General features: G+C 43.0%; 1 protein-coding gene across 10 annotated transcripts in view; it reads left to right on the top strand.

Annotated features, from left to right (window-relative positions):
* The window catches only part of kiaa1217 (KIAA1217 ortholog), a 110177-nt gene that overhangs the window by 39725 nt on the left and 57738 nt on the right, over positions 1-12714 (top strand). The window contains exon 1 of one of the 10 annotated variants that reach the window (XM_086190779.1): positions 4495-4606. The exons of the other annotated variants lie outside the window; for them this stretch is intronic. The gene's annotated coding sequence lies outside the window, so the exon portion shown is untranslated. Of the gene's footprint in view, positions 1-4494; positions 4607-12714 lie in introns of those variants that run through there. 10 annotated transcript variants of the gene reach the window in all.

Genomic DNA, 12714 nt, shown 5'->3' on the forward strand with positions numbered 1-12714 from the left:
ATCCTAAAAAAAAAAAAAAAACAGGTAAAAAGTCAAATGATGTCACCAATGCATTTTGTGAAAGCTTACTGAAGAATTTTCATGTCGACCCAACATTTTTAAGAACTTTGCGTTACTGTTTTATAGCTTCCTGCTCAGTTAATACATTTACAGGAAACTCAGTGGGTTCACGTGCACAGTGACGGCTTAATTACGCCATTTAACTGGGCTGCTGTTGTTGTCCCAGTAAGAAAGGACAGGGGAATAATCGATTTATTTACAAGAAGAATGTCCGCCTACAGAATGGTAGATTTACAGCCGGTTTCAATTCTGGTTTTGTGTCACATACCAAACAAGTTAGTAAGTAGCATCCGGGTAGAAGAGCAGTTTTAATTTTTTCGAATGAAGAAAAATGAAGCACAACAGCACCCTGATCCTCGTACACAGATAAATTTAACGGCACCGCACTATCAGCTCTCCCAGTTTAAACTGGGGAGCTCTACTGGTGAATCCTGATTGGCCCAGTGGGAGAGGTGAGGCTGGAGCCGACCATTGACCAGAACTTGATCAGTGCTTGTCATGCATGACACTCACCACTGTATTACTTTGTCTTCATCTGTGCAGGAATCCATTGTTTTTACTCAGTATCTTGATCCCCCCCCCCCCCCGACTTTGTGCTGTTAAATACCTCACCGGGACCTACGGAACCCCCCAGGCAAATTTGGGGCCAACTGAAGCAGATACATGCTTGACTAAATCGATCCCTAACCGCATTATGTGGGTAATTGTCCAACTCATTAACTGTTTATATCCCTGATGGAGATGTTTCACAGGCTCACTTTCCATCGTTAGCCGATCACACTAACAAATACCTGTCTTTTGTATAGTTGCTTTTAAAGGTATAATGTTTACTTTTGTCTCCCCCTTCTGGAAGTGAATGGAATCACACCAGCCTGGATGAAGAGAGACCAGGCGTGGTGTATGTCATGTCAGGCAGTGAAAAACTTGATTGTTTTGGCTGCTGCAGAGTTGCTGTGGGGTCTTTTTTTTTTTAATCTGACAATTTATTTTCTCAATGTCACAAATGACACAATGACACAAATCTAGAAACATCATATAATGTGAATGCAGATAGATTTACCTGGCAGCGAGGAGCTTGAGGAGCATTGTGCAAACCTGGGAGCTTGATCATAAGTGAAATTCATGTGCATGTAAAATTGCAGCTGCTTTAACTACATTAGCATGTATTATAAAAATGTGCCTTGCAGCTTGTTCAGCGTATCCATTCATCTGCTGGATTAAAGTGGCGGAGGCCAAACAAATCACGTAGGGAAAACACAGGTTCTCAGGGCTCCTCCAAACTTTCTTCCCCATGATATGAGTCATCGTCACTGAAAGGTCACCATAATTTCACCATCATGCTGGTGATGATGGTTTTAAATCAAGATTTCATGTTAAGCGACGGAGCCATTCGCCTCGATCTGCATGTATTTGAGCGACTGAAAGCAAGCTGTCATTTCCCTCCTTTTACTGGAGTCATATTGAAATGCGGTGGAGTTCAGTCTCCTCCAGGTGGCTCTTTCACCATCCTGGATCGGTTCCTCAAAAAAAGCAGCCCGGCATAGGGTGAGGCACCACGCTGAGTAGGTTCCGGTGCAATCCTCAATTGCTTTCTCCCAGTTAAATCCTGAATATTTTGATTTATTTTGTCTCCTCTTTCCATTTTTGTTTGCTTTTCAGCAATGGAAGGATTTAGCTATCAGGGATTAGTCAAAGTTGTGACTGTTTATGCAGGAAGACAAGTGATGTCAAAGCATTTTCTCTTTCTTGGTGTGCCGTCATGAGTTTGTGAGCACATGCACGTAGTTACACCTAAACCAAGCTATAAATATTCCACTGAATATACCTGCCTCCTCTTATCCGCTCCACAAATGATTCTTTGCTCTCGCAGCAGAAGAAATAGATGCCGATGCACAAAGCTTCAACGGTGGCACACCTGAGCTGCAGCGGGAGTGACAGAGCATATTTTCTCTTTTCATGTCAGCGCTGCTGTCGCTTTGAAGTTTTTGTTGTTCGCGGCATCTGAGCCCCTAAATACTGAACGGCAGTCAGAAATGTCTAGATAGCGTCTGTCAGTGTTTGTGCTTGTGTGCACAAGAGGAGGGGTCCTCCAGAGGAGAGTGGCCTCTCTGCTCCAACATGTGGTGGCCAGACTAAACAACAAGATGAATGTTTCCTGAAACCGCCCCAGCAAGGAGGCGCTCCAGTCTTCTTCCTTGTCCTTTGACAAATTCATAAAATCACTTGATAATTTCAGTTTATTACTGAATGTGTCATTTTCTATGTGTAGAAGTCTATAATAACACCCCCACATCCTTTAAACGCAGGTCATGATATTTCAGATAAACCAGCATTCACAACGTATCAAGTCAGGTCTCATGCACACTTGTCCCAGTTCTCTTGTTCTCTTCTGAGGCACCTCTGGCCTGGCCTGAGCACACAAATCATCACTGATCCGTGCACACATTTCCAAAAGGTGTTAGTTTTCATCCTCGCTGCATAGTCGTCATTAGAAGCTAGCATAGGCTACAGTTCATGCTCAGTGGGGTCTGCTGTCCTTTGTAGCATTAGAAAATGGAGATGATGGTGTTCAGGTTTGCTCAGGACTTCAGGTTTGCTAAGTGGGCTTAGGTGGGATGTTTTGTCAGCAGCATCATACCACTGGAATTCATCCTTTCAGACTGCTTGGTTGCCAGATTTCCCTGTGTTCATTTTGCGTGACTGTGATCATCAGTGTGCAACTGAACCATGCTGACCAACCTTGTCCAACCTTGCCAAGGCCAAGAAAGCGTATCGTGAATGCAGTAAACATTTGTTCCCAGACTTTGGGGGACAAATGTGCTTGGTGTGGATCACTCCATGCCTCTGGACTTGATTGAGTGAAAAACATGTATGATCATTTGTTCCTTTACAAAGAATCAAGAGTCTCCACTGCCTGCGTGACTCGTTAGCCCACTAGCTCAGACGGTTAAAATGTAGCTCTAATAATGGCAAAGGATTGGATTTGGTCTCTGCACAGGCTGAACAAATTTAGGGTAACTGTCCCTCACTAAGATCTTCAGTAGGGTTTTGGAGTTGAATCAAAGAACCACCAATGTGCAATGAGGGAATTTTCTATCCCCTCAGGCGGTAGACTCATGTTGGGTTTCGTTCTCTGTACGATCTTTTTGACTGAAATCTGAACACAGCAATGGCACTCGGGTTTGGACCAAAACCAGCGAGAGTGGGGCTCCGGAGTGTTTCATTTGTGGTGTGAATGCAATCTGTCCTGTGACTACAAGGCTCCTGTAGCCTGGGCACAAAGACATACATTGCCTTCTTTTCATGTGGGGAGATTGGAGGACTATAGAAGAACTCACCCTTGATGTCTTTGTGAGATTGCCAAGTGCTGGCCAGTTAGTTGATTGAGGCGTGGTGCTAAAAAACATCCTTGACCCCTGTTACAGGCCTGACCAATTATCAAGGATTTCCACCACGGAGGTTCTTCAGGTTTGAGTTGAACTCTTCCACCTCCCAAGGTGTTAGCACCATGCAGTGAACTGTTGACAACACCAACAAAGGTTCAGTGTGCTGCTGTCAACCTTGCACCACCCACATGTCACCTTTCACCTCACTACTCTGCACCCAGATACCACCCCCACCCCTCAAGTCACACCTCCACCTCTTTTTTATTTCAACGAAAAGCCAAGACAGAGCCCAGCTCGGTCTGGCTGGCTTTTAGTGAAGCGGTCAATTAGAGGTTGGGGCTTTGGGGATATATAGCGAGGGGTGCAGGCGGGGGGGGGGGGGGGGTAGTTGAGGTATCATGGTTAAAAAAAAAAAAAACTTGGCAGACATGGCAAAGGCGCCTTGTTTTGGAGACAGCTTCTCAGCTCTCTGGGGGCTATGATGGGCTGAGCCTCAATGCGGTTTGTAACAACAAGCTGTTGGATTTGGAGAGAAAGTTCCAGACACACCCCCTAACCCTTACTCAACGCTGCTACCCTCCCTTTCTACATGCCTGAAAAACTGTATTTGTCTCAGTAAGACGTTCAAGCAGGAAGCCCCTTCCATGTGTTTTTCTTCAGCCCACGACCCCCCCACCCACCCCAACCCCTCGCATCGTCCTCTCCAACTTCTTCTTGGAGCTCGCCTCTTCATTTATGCTCTTACTGAGAAAAAGCAGACTTTTCATAATGGCAAGAGGTTAAAAAACCTTTGTCAAGAGGGAACACACACACACACAAATACACTCACACACACTCATACAGACATCTACATGTGACAAGCCTCTGCCAAACAATGGCTGTTGGCTGAGGGGTGAGGAGGGAAGGGGGGGGGTAGTGGCAGTTTCTTGGATGACCTGATTGGAGCATAAACAGCAGCCCAGGAAGTGCTGAAGTCAGAGAGAGAAAGCGCGAGAGAGACAGAGAGAGAGAGAGGGGAGGGAAGGGGAGTTGGGGAAAAGTATACAGATCTGCCGGGAGAGAGAGCAAAAAAGTTTTGGGAGTGCGACGTCTTGTTAGTTTCGGTGTAACTGAATTTGCGTTCCCTACCTTTTGGTCAGGACTGACACGGGAAAGAAAAGGTGAGTAGCTGCATCTGGTATACCTAAACTGTAATCTGAAGATGCTCTCATTCAGATGCTCTGATTTTCTGGATTGCAAACGTAGAAAATATCCTCGCAGGACGTCAGAAGTTGTCGTCACTGATATCGTTTAAAATTCCGGTGGCATCACCGTAGAGTTCTTGATATGTGTGCTGTTTGTTGATGGTTTCCTCCTGCCTTTGAAAGCTTGTTTTTTTTTTCTACTCTGAACTGAAGCCAGCCATTCATTGCATGAAGCCAAAAAAAGGGGGGGGGGGCATTTAATGTGTGTGTGTATGTGTGTGTGTGTCTGTGTCTAATTAAGCTAATGGGGTAGCGGAGTGGTTTGGGTCAGACGATGAGAGGCTTCACTGGAAAACACTGTCCTTCTTCTCTTATGTTGCGTTCATCATTTCAAATCCAACAGTTTCCTCATCTATGACCCCCCCCCCCCCCCACCTCTCAAAAAAAAACCCATCTGATAATGCATCGGATTTAGTCTTGATTTTTACTTGTATGGTTCAGTTTGAACTCAGGATCAAATGGATTGTTAGATTTTTTTTTTCTTTTTCCCACGGGGGAGATGCTGCATTCCTCTTCAAATGAACATCAGTGTGACTTCAAACACGTCATGTTACTCGAATGTTACAGATCAGTTTTTTTATCAAGGCAGAGCAGTAAACTGAGAGCTTTTACTGTTTGTCGCTACTCTCCCAATAAAGTACTGTTTGTATTTTTTTGTAATCGCGTTAATAATAAGCCGGTCTGGAACTCGCCAATGCTTCTGGAATTACTTTTTCCACTGTTTGAGTAGATTTGCATCTGGAGAACATACTCGTCTGCCCGAAACGGAAAAGAAAATATAATTTAACAGGTATTTTTATGTAAATGTATGCAGAAAAATGTAAAAAGACGAGCTTGATTTGAAGTTATTTCCAGCAACATGGAATAATCAGACCTGATCAGGAATACCTTTATTGTATTCTGCAGTAATACTACTCCTTATTGTCACCCAACAATGAGAGGAGTGTGCACTTTATCCTTCAAAAATGACTACATCAACTTCAGCCCCCCCCCCCCGCCTCCCTGCTGTGAGGGAAGGTTAACTGGTCCGAGAAGAGCGTCTTGTCATAAATACAAATGATCTTACACCTCTACAAAGAGGCCCTGAACCTCATCCTTCATCTTTCTGGTACTCTCTCAAAAGTTTGCTCCTCTCTCTCTCTTCTTTGCTCTCTGCTGATGTAGCAAGCTGTCAATTTGCTGAGAAGACCAGAGGAAGCTGTTATTAAGTGTAAGGTAGTGCCGCGCCTGCCAGTTTAATTCAGCCAAGCTTATTCGTCTAAGTGCTAGCATATGAGACGCTGAGAATTTGGCAGTGTTTTTACAAGCGAAGGTAAACAGTAGCTCCCGACCATATGCTTCAACTTGTCTGATAGCATTATGAGACGCTAAGGTTATATCTTGACCACTTGATTGCTCCGTCCCGAACCGCTCTGTTGCTCCAGTCTCCAGACATAACAGATCATGTCTGGATCTGTGCAGGAGATCAAGAGCTAACCTTGACCATATGTGATGCAAAACGCGGAGCTGTGGAGTTCGATGGCTGCCACGGGACATTGAGCTCAGTGGAAACACACCTGGGCCAGTGGCATGTGGCTGCAGAGGGTTGGGGGGGGGGGTGCTGGAGGTCTCACCAGGTGTTTCTCCACCGAGCCGTCTGCAATGTCATCCCTCATCGGGCCCTCAGCCAACTCACGCCACGTCCCATTGAGCTCGGGGGTTTGATCAAACCTCATTACAGAGCTTTCGTTTCAGCTCCTATCCGTGGCCGAGTCACGGATGTGATAAAAGACTCCTGTTTAATGAAGCTGCACAAAGTATATTTGTGTGTTTGTAAAAAGTTATACAGAAAAACAAAGAAAGGAACACAGGCAGCAGCTTTAGACTTGAAATAATATCAAACAGGACGGCCATTGAAACGGCACTGAATTGGAAAAAAAAAAAAGGGCTTCGAATGTGCAGGGTTTTTGAACCACCAGTCAGGTGCATGGATCACCCAGAACAAGAGAGTCATTGATTCTGGAAAAAGGTGTTGATTGTTTGAATGTCAGTCTGGTGATGAAGTCCATGAGATGTGGCTGAAAGGTCTGGAGTTTTCCCCGTTTCCACCATTTGATAACGAGCCTTCAGTGTTTTTGTGAGCCTCGCCATGTTGTCTTCTTTTCTATCAAATAAGACTCGAACTCAGTTTTGGGGTCATCTTTTTTTTTCCCCAGAGGGTGAATTTATCGCCTGCTGGTCCTTTTCCGTTTATCATCCACATCCCTATTTATTTATTTATTTTCGAATAAACTTTTGCCATTTTACGTGAGACCAATTATATTCTCAATTAGCTGCAAATTACTGATCTTGTCCTCTAGGAAGATTTTGAGTAGCTTAAGATGGAGAAAGAAAAAAAAAACAACTGGAAGTGGAGGAGGGACACGATAAGCAAGGTATAATCAGACAAAAAACTCTTATCGGACGAATGAACTTTTAGTGGTTGTTAACTCGCTGTATTTTGAGCCCAAGAGGCACCAACGTAGTGGAGGTCTTGTCTTGCCAGAGATTTAAAGAATTAAAAGATAAGACTTCTTTATATATATATATATATACACAATATTCAAAGTGCTTTCTTTCAGGGATAGTTTTAATGCAGCGTCCGGAGAAATGTGACAGGATATGTGAGAGTGATTTCATAAGCACGATCAGCTGATAATGATTCATTAGTGTCAGATTTCTCACTGTTCCCTTCCTGCCCTCTCTTCTTTAGTCTTGAAGCCAATACTTTTTAACCACTAGAAGGTAAAAAAAAAAATCCAGCCACAAATTTAAGTTCTTGAGATTCAACAGAGGAAGTCATATTGTGAATATTGCAAATATTTATTTATTTATTTATTCATCTTTATTGAGAGGCTGCTGGGAGACGTTACAGGCTCATGTTAGATGTTTACCGGAGTCGATGCTGTGGGCTTTGCTGTGGATTATCCACCGAAGGGAGGATCATGCATCCTGTCATGATGTCAGATGCTTGGTGGAGTTATTGGAAAATAACATGAAAAGTTGTCTTCTTATGTATAGTTTTATTTTTTCTGCAGAGTGGATGTCAGAAGGGAAAATTCCCAAAATAAGAATAAATAAGGCCAAAGTGCGTCATCTCCTTTGTCGGTCTTTGCTCTGTCAAGTGAAATCACTTGTTTGACCTCTTTCTTCTGCATTCATGAGACAGGGGGAGTGAGACAAACGTCCTCCACCCGCTGGTGTGACAAGCTCAAGGAGACACTCTTCTGACACCTTTCAGTCGCTATTTACCCCCCACCCCACCCCAACCCCCGCAAGCTTTTCTTCTTCCAGTGTAAACATCACCATCCATCCCCTCCTTGAGGCACGTGGAAACTCCCACAACGCACAAGAACATACCAGGATTTTACACATCAGTTCTGCTCTCTAGTTGAATGTAAGTAAAAGTGGAAGGACAGGAAGAAATACATAATAATTCATAATTCAGTTCTAATCGGTAACCTTTTTCTCCAACTGCAAAAAAATCCTTGACACTGCACCAGGTTTTGTGGACTTATAAGCATGGTTAATAGAAGGAGTATGAATTTGAGGGTTAAAGCTGGATAATCCTAATAAAAATGTATGAGAGTCTTGTTCTGAGACTTGTGTTACAACCTGCAGCCCTGTCCCCTCTCCCCTTACGTTGGAGTTTGTCATGTTTTCTATCGACCGCAGTGACCGCTTACTAATGAGTCATTATCGTGGCAGGATTTCATAATTACCCCTCGGCCTGACAAACTCTCTCATTTAGCCATGGTCCAGATTATAACATTTTCATTTCTGAAAATACTCAGTAAAGCCTGTTACACACGGGATGTTTTTGTTAAGCCGAGCTATTCTTGGAATAGCAGCTACCTGAGCTCTTAGTTTGGAGGAAACCTGTCTTCTGTCTCTGCATGGTCTGTTTGGAGAAGGACTTCCTGCTCTGACTGATAACAAGACAGGACCTTGTAAATACTGGAATTCAAGCCAGGAGAGTATTCCGAGCTAAATGTAATGGCAAATATTCAAGGAGAGGAAGGAAAAAGATGCAGTTTTTGCACTGTTTGGTGCTTAAAAGTAAGTCTGCCTAAGCTGAGGACTTTTATTTAAGTAGTTGTGGGATTTTGCAAGAGTGACACCTTTAATACTACATTTTACAGCAGACTTTTGAAATGCATGACGGGCACAATATATGATGGAAGTGAATTTTTTTGGAGTTAAAAGTAGCTCCGAAGCAACTGACCTTAAATGTGTTCAGAAATAACCTTTTTTTTTTTAAATTGTCTTCAGGTTTCACCTGTACAGTCCAAAACAAAATCAAGGCTCCGTGAGCAGCATGGTTTCACTGGGCTGACAAGTTCCCTCATTAGGATGAACACAATGGCCCTCAGAGTTTACTTTGGGTCAGTGAATGCTACATGACCATTGAGCTGAGGCTGAAACTCTTTCTTCCTGTATGTTTATTAGCTGAAAGGTACAGTTTCTTAACTATAAGTATCCGTTGTTGTTGACGGTCAGTGGGTTTACGTGATGTTAGGAAAACTGCACTTTGTCTGACTGAAATAATACTTTGTTATCTCCCACTCGGACCAGCGTACCTAGAAAACGCAGTTGAGAATTTGGCATATACATGGAAATATATATACATGCTCCTGTCATGTTATGTTCTACATGCCAAAGGTGTTCTACGCATGTTCCGTAGGTCACACTGCAGAATCGAATCCATTGGGTGAACATTGTGCAATCAAAAGAGGTATGATGGTGGGTGTGAGGGATAAGACAGCAGATTTCTTGACAGATGTTTCTGTCACTACTCAAAGAATTCTTGGTTTTCTATAATAACCTTTGAATTTAATTCAGTTGTTAAACAAGGACGCCATTTGTTTACTTGTTCTGTTTGCGATGCCAAAGGTAGACCAGGACAAAGTCTGGTTGCATCCAGCTGTAAGGAGGTATACCACCGTACACTGTTCTATAAATCGAGTCGTGTATACTGGGACAATGGCAGTGACCACTGAGCTACAACTCTGGCTCTACTGCAGCTTTCTAATGTCATGTAATTCAATATTCCATCATCGCTGCGAAACCACTTGTCTTTCCACAGATCGTCTACTACGACACTCCTGTGCCTCAGGCTTCTCCCTGAGTAATGAAATCCATCTTATAAAAGTTGACATTTTCAATGATGGAATAAGCCTTTTACCTTTCTACTCCGCGCCAGTATTCCAAATAGGTTCTACGGTATTGGCAGTATTAATAAAAAGTAAATGTGTCCCCAGTGTGAAAATATTTTAGCAGGCTTAAAATCAGTAAAGGTCTCAGGTATATATTCCTTTTTAGCCTTCACAGTCATGATGGAGGTTTCGTTTAGAGATTTGAGTTTTCATCCTCCTTCACAAGACATTTTAGGAAACTATATTTTAAAGCTAGTCTTTATAGATAATATCTGTATTATGGGGCAGTCATAAGGTTTACCAGTCTATCATTACATTCCTCATAAAATGAGGGGAAAATATGGCTGTTTTCCACTCCCACAAGATCTCACTCTGTCTCTACCTTAACATTTCAGGGCCAGAGAGCATTCCATGAAGGTTTCCATTAATAATAGCAGGAAGAGGGGAAACAGCCCCTTAACACTCCAATTCACCCACGCACCAACACACAGCTCCGTCTTTTGTATGCTGTATCACCTTTTCTTAGCAGTTTGTTTCGAAGTTTCCTTCCTCTCAGGTTTTCCTTTCACCAGAGTCCATATCCCTCTCGGCAGTAGCACAATGCCCACAATGCCCCGCTTCATTTCAGCTCCAAGATCGGAGACTGCAGGAGCCAAATGGGCAACTAGACACATGGTAAAGTCATTTTGTGGTGGGTGACAGTGGTGAGCCACAGAAAGAATTGTAAAATAAACATACTTACATAATGAAGCCAAATGCAAGTAACGGGGTACTGTACCAGCAAGCCGGAAGACTGCTGCAAACGTCTGTGTTGAAATGTGACTTGATTCCTGTCCAGCCAGCGGGATGCCAATCAAGAATGAAGCTTCGAAAAGATTAGCGCAGGTTGCTCACATAAGAAGATGTCAGTAGTTTGTTAAAGCTTCCTATGAATTTAGCCAAAGTCTGCTGCTCAGTGTGACAGATCCCAGCCACGATGAGGCTTTTTATTATTAGACTCAGACACAACCCATTTAGTCTCGTAGTCAAGCTCAGACAGTTTGATGGAGGACTCTCTGTGGAGCGGGAGAATGACTTAATTACAGTCACTATCTCAACCTGAATTTATGGCGAGCGCATCCATAATGCATGTCTGACTTGGTATCAGCAGGACCCCAATTAGAGTCGACCGATAATCATGACGGAGCTGAAGTTTAGTTTCTCTGTGCAGTAGAAAGAACTGTAACTTCGGGCTGTTTTCTTTTGAGCAAATGTGACTGGAGAAGGTCGCTTTACGGTCATAGGCAGTGAGTTTTTGTCAGTGTGTTTTGAAGCGCTGCATTGCAGAAGGTTGATGGAAACAGCAACATTTTAAACTCGCTACAGGTGTTTTTTGCTATGTTCATAAAAAGTTAATCCGTGACACCTAATGTGAATTTGTTCTGATGCGACTCTTTAACCAACAAGCTCTTTCCACTGCTGCTGTCTTCACGGATATTCCCAAACTTTGCCTTCGTCTCATTAAAAACAGTTACAACCTGTCCAACTGCTAAAAATTCCTCAGAACCAAACTCTGTTTTAAGCTGATACAGGACCCTTTTCCTCTACTGTGTTTGTTCTGGCCACAGCCGTACGTAGTGTTGCCTGTACCGCCACTGTCTGGCAGTAGTGCAAAGCACATTTTATCCACCCGAACCCAGCTGATAGAAACACACTCCCGGCATGGATAGGCGTGTTTTTATCATGCTTTGAATTTGACATTTTCTAAATGTCTGGTTGTTTGCCTGGCATGAACTACCTGCTATTTACATTGTTTAAATAACTCCGAAGAATGTTACGCAACAAATGCCTGTCCAATTTGAATTAAATCTGCAGTTATTCATTTGGCCGCCTGGGGGCAGTATAACAGGTTTGAAGACAGCAGCGATGTTTCAGTTAATTTCGGTTTTATGGCAAACAGTTGCCTCATTTCACACCCACCAGACAAACAATGGAATTCATATGGTGTTTCTCCACCTACCGGGTCTGGGCCCAAAATTCACATTTCTTTTAGCTCCTTTTTTGGTCTCCACCTATAAAGAGTTTTTCAATCTTTGTCAAAGTGGGTTTTTTTTTTTCTTCTTTATTTTACAGCTGGAATTAGGTTTCATGAGAGTAGTACACCCAAACATTCAAGCTGTGGGCAGTAAAAACCAAAACAATGAGCTGAAAGACATTGAATTGCTCTGTAAAGTTGAAGGGAACCACAAAATTGGGGCGATAATTCCTATGCTGTTCCATGACAGAGTGTAACCCACTCACGCACTGTACAGAAGTCCATCCGCTGTTAATACGATGTATTCTCATCACGTCACGCCCTGCCGTTTTATCTACCTGCACAGAAAAGAGAAATGCAAATTGCATCCAAAACCCTCATGACAGGTTTAGGCTCACCAGTACTCATGGATTTAATTTGCGAAAAAAAGGAAAGTTATACACACCAGCCACAGTTTACTCACATGAGTTTTTGTGTGTGTATTCTGGACAGTATTACTGAATTAGTCTTTGGAGATCGCGATAAGGTTCAAATTCTACCACAAGAATCTCTTCTCCTGGCAGTCTAGATGTGACCAATACATCATCTTTAGTCTACAAGCAGTAGAATTTCTAAAGAACAGCTGCGTGCTTGATGACATCACTCTTCGATTTCCACTTTTTTCTTTTATTTTGGAGAGGGATTTTTTTGTTGTTGTTTTTTTAGCGTGTCACCACTATAGGAAAGACATACTGTACAAGGACGCTTCGATCGTTCCATTTAGAAAGCCTGTGCCGCAATGCACTCGGTGGTCTATGAGTTTGCAGCATGTATTTCCATGAGGGTTATGTGTTGCA

This window comes from Aulostomus chinensis, chromosome 21 (assembly GCF_037954235.1).
Source record: "Aulostomus chinensis isolate RoL2024-O1b breed Wild chromosome 21, RoL_Achi_v1.0, whole genome shotgun sequence".
NCBI classification, from domain to species: domain Eukaryota; kingdom Metazoa; phylum Chordata; class Actinopteri; order Syngnathiformes; family Aulostomidae; genus Aulostomus; species Aulostomus chinensis.